At 43.8% G+C, this 4,120-nt stretch overlaps 1 protein-coding gene and 1 pseudogene across 3 annotated transcripts in view; one reads left to right on the top strand and one right to left on the bottom strand.

Annotated features, from left to right (window-relative positions):
- RBMS2 (RNA binding motif single stranded interacting protein 2) overlaps nt 1–4,120 on the bottom strand; it is a 65,203-nt gene that overhangs the window by 44,648 nt on the left and 16,435 nt on the right. The gene's annotated exons all lie outside the window — the stretch shown is intronic.
- On the top strand, nt 1,021–1,944 carry LOC103275143 (annotated as a pseudogene). Its single transcript, XR_002481248.1, has one exon. The product of XR_002481248.1 is annotated as a 60S ribosomal protein L6 pseudogene (transcript).

The following is a 4,120-nucleotide window of genomic DNA, read 5'->3' as shown; positions in this document are numbered from 1 at the left end:
CGCAGCAGGTGGAGGCTGTGGTGGCCGGGAGCGGCCACTGCACTCCAGTCTGGGCGACAGAGTGAGACTCCAACTTAAAAAAAAAAAACAACTAAGATAAAATATTAAAACACTTGAATTGGCTAGGCATGGTGGCTCATGCCTGTAATCCTTGCACTTTGAGAGGCTGAGGCAAGAGGATTGATTCCCTGAGTCCAGGGGTTTGAGACCAGCCTGGACAACTTGGTGAGACCTTGTCTCTACAATAAATCACAAACACTAGCTGGGCATGGTGGCGCACGCCTGTGGTTCCAGCTACTTGGAAAGCTGAAGCGGAACAATCACCTGAGCCCAGCAGGTCGAGGCTGCAGTGGCCGTGAGCATGCCACTGGACTTTAGCCTGAGTGACAGAGTGAGACTCCAACTCAAAAAAACCAAAACTGGCCAGTCACGGTTGCTCAAGCCTGTAATAAGGCCAGCACTTTGGGAGGTGGAGGCGAGAGGACTGCCTGAGTCCAGGGGTCGAGACCAGCCTGAGCAACATAGTGAGACCTTGTCTCTATAATAAGTCAAAAAATTAGCCACGTGTGATGGCGCTTGCCTGTGATTTCGGCTACCTGGAAGGTTGAGGCAGAAGGATCACCTAAGCCCAGCAGCGTGCCACTGCACCCCAGCCTGGGTGACAGCGTGAGACTCTGGGCTCAGGCAATTCTCATGCTTCAATCTCCTAAAGTACTGGGATTATAGGCGTGAGCCACCAGGCCAGTGCAAACTCATTATGTTTGGGAATGAGATAGAAGTTGAAGTTTGGGAATGAGATAGAGGTTGAAGGTAAGGGATGGGTAGAGGTGAGGACTTGGTCGCCAAAGTAAGAACTGAAAACCAAAAGCCAATTATATAAACAAAGGGATAAGGTCTCCAAAAAAAGAAGGAAAAAGTTCTATCCAGTTCCTGGATAAAGAGTGATATGGAAGATTATGTAAGAATTTCCGGCTTATAGACTGGAAGCCAGGACCTTAGTTCTCTTTCCCATCCTGCAAGATGGCGGGTGAAAAAGTTGAGAAGACAAATGCTAAGGAAAAGAAACCTGAAGCCAAGAAGGCTGATGCTGATGGCAGGGTGAAAAAGGGTAAGCTCAAGGCTAAAAAGCCAAAGAAGGGGAAACCCCACTGCAGCTGAAATCCTGTCCTTGTCAGAGGAATTGGAAGATATTCCCAATCTGCTATGTATTCCAGAAAGGCCTTGTACAAGAGGAAGTACTCAGCAGCTAAATCCAAGGTTGAAAAGAATAAAAAGGAGAAGGTTCTTGCAACCGTTACAAAACCAGTTGGTAGTGACAAGAATGGTGGTACCCGAGTGGTTAAACTTCACAAAATGCCTAGATATTATCCGACTGAAGATGTGCCTCGAAAGCTGTTAAGCCATGGGAAAAAGCCCTTCAGCCAGCATGTTAGAAAACTGCGAGCCAGCATCACTCCCGGGACCATCCTGATTATCCTCACTGGGCGCCACAGAGGCAAGAGGGTGGTTTTCCTGAAGCAACTGGGCAGTGGCTTGTTACTTGTGACTGGATCTCTGGTCCTCAATCAAGTTACTCTGAGAAGAACACACCAGAAATTTGTCAATGCCACCTCCACAAAAATTGATATCAGCAATGTGAAGATCCCAAAACATCTTACTGATGCTTACTTAAAGAAGCAGCAGCTGCAGAAGCCCAGGCACCAAGAGGGTGAGATCTCTGACACAGAAAAAGAGAAATATGAGATTACAGAGCAGCGCAAGATTGATCAGAAAGCTGTGGACTCGCAAATCTTACCAAAAATCAAAGCTATTCCTCAGCTCCAGGGCTACTTGCGATCTGTGTTTGCCCTGACAAATGGTGTTTATCCTTATAAATTAATGTTCTAAATTTCTTTGAAAGAACCTAATTAAAGAACTGATAATGTTTAAAAAAAAAAAAAAAAAGAATTTCCACAGGGTCACAGTGTCCACAGTCACATAAAAATAGTCAGTCTTCTTCATCCATGGGTTCTGCATCTGTGGATTAAACCAATTGCAGACTGAAAGTAACTCAGAAAAAAAATTCCACAAGTTTCCAGAAAACAAAAGCTGAATTTGCAGCATACCAAGTACTATGTTGAATCCACATGACTGAAGTGATATGTATGCACTGTGTCAGGTATAAGTATTCTAGAAATAATTTAAAATATAAAAGGATGTGAATAGATTATATGTAAATACTTTGTCATTTTATATAAGAGACTTAAGCATCTGCAGATTTTGGTATCTGCAGATTTGGGGTTCCTGCAAACAATCCTCCCAAAATACTGAGGGACCACTGCATGTTATTTATATGACAGTTCTAGTATACTAGAACTATAAATAAATATTTAAAAAGAGAAATCTAGTCGGGCTCGGTGGCTCAGCCTGTAATCCCGCGGCTTTGGGAGGCTGAGGTGAGTGGATTGCCTGAGCCCGTGGGTTCGAGACCCGCCTGGGCAACTTGTTGAGACCTCATCTCTACAATAAATCAAAAATTAGCCGGGCATGGTAGCACACGCCTGTAGTTCCAGCTACTTGGAAGGCTGAGGTGGAAGGATCGCCGGAGCCCAGCAGGTCAAGGCTGCGGTGGCCGGGAGCGGCCACTGCACTCCAGTCTGGACGACGGAGTGAGACTCCAACTCAAAAACAAACAAAAAGAAAAAAAGAAAACGGCAAAAAATAACTAAACAATGATTTGTTATATCATGTATATAGCATGTGAAGATGCTATGAAAAAATGCAAAGTGAGAGAAAAGGTTGGCTATCAAAAAGCAGAAAATGTAATACAAAAACAGAAAAATGATACAAACATATACCAAGAAACCAAACAAAATCTCATAGTAACAATGTAAAAGTGTCCCCTGGCCTATCCTCTCAAAAGTGACTACTGATATTATCAAGAAGACAAAACTAGAAAAGTCACTGTCAAAAAGTGGCGATTGATCTCATAATTTTATTATCTTTTTCTCAAAGAGAGGGAAAATTAACATGTGCTGGGTAGCTATCATATTCTAGGTCCTGAATAATTTTTTTTTTTTTTTTTTTTGATTTGGAGTCTCACTTCATCGCCAGACTAGAGTGCAGTGGCTGCTCCCGGCCACCGCAGCCTCGACCTGCTGGGCTCTGGCGATCCTTCCACCTCAGCCTTCCAAGTAGCAGGAACTAGAGGCGCATGCTACCATGCCCGACTGATTTTTTATTTTTATGGTGGATAGAGATGAGGTCTCGTCAAGTTGCCCAGGCGGGTCTCGAACCAGCGGGCTCAGGCAATTCACTCATCTCAGCTTCCCAAGGCACGGGATTACAGGCTGAGCCACCAAGCCCGACATAATTTTGTTATTTAATATAATCCTCACAGGAAGATAAGAATCATTCCCATTTTTGTTTTTATAGATGAGGAAACTGAGTTTCAGAGGAGTAAGTTGCTTTCTCAAATTTACATAATTAGAAAGTAGCAGAGTCCTATCTTTGACTCAGGATCATCTGGCTCCCAAGTCCACATCTTGTCCACTGCTGCTCCTCTAAATACATTTTGAAATGAAGTATGGGATGATTTAAAAAAAAAAAAAAGAAACAAACAAATACAGGGATAGTCAATAGATTTCACTAACTCTAAGCCCCAATTATTTTTTTAGAAACCCATGTATGCCAGGCATGGTGACTCACGCCTGTTATCCCTACACTTTGGGAGGCAGAGGCGAGAGGATTGCCTGAAACCAGCCTGGGCAACTTGGCGAGACCTCCTCTCTACAGTAAATAAATAAATAAATAATAAATAAATAAATAAATAAATAACTAGTTGGACATGGTGGAATGCACCTGTGGTTCCAGCTACTTGGAAGGTTGAGGCATATGGATTACCTGAACCCAGCAGGTTGAGGCTGCGGTGGCCATGAGCATGCCACTGCACTCCAGTCTGGATGACAGAGACTCCAACTCAAAAACAAAAACAAAAACAAAAGAACAGTCCCTATGAAATATAATTGCTGTGGGTATTAAAATAAATACAAGCCGGGCTCAGTGGCTCAGCCTGTAATCCCATGCCTTTGGGAGGCTGAGGTGAGTGGATTGCCTGAGCCCGCGGGCTCGAGACCCGCCT

Source organism: Carlito syrichta, unplaced genomic scaffold (assembly GCF_000164805.1).
Source record: "Carlito syrichta isolate Samal-C Ts95f unplaced genomic scaffold, Tarsius_syrichta-2.0.1 Scaffold315337, whole genome shotgun sequence".
NCBI classification, from domain to species: domain Eukaryota; kingdom Metazoa; phylum Chordata; class Mammalia; order Primates; family Tarsiidae; genus Carlito; species Carlito syrichta.
Note: the sequence above shows the minus strand (reverse complement) of the source record. Positions and strands in the feature narration are given on the sequence as shown.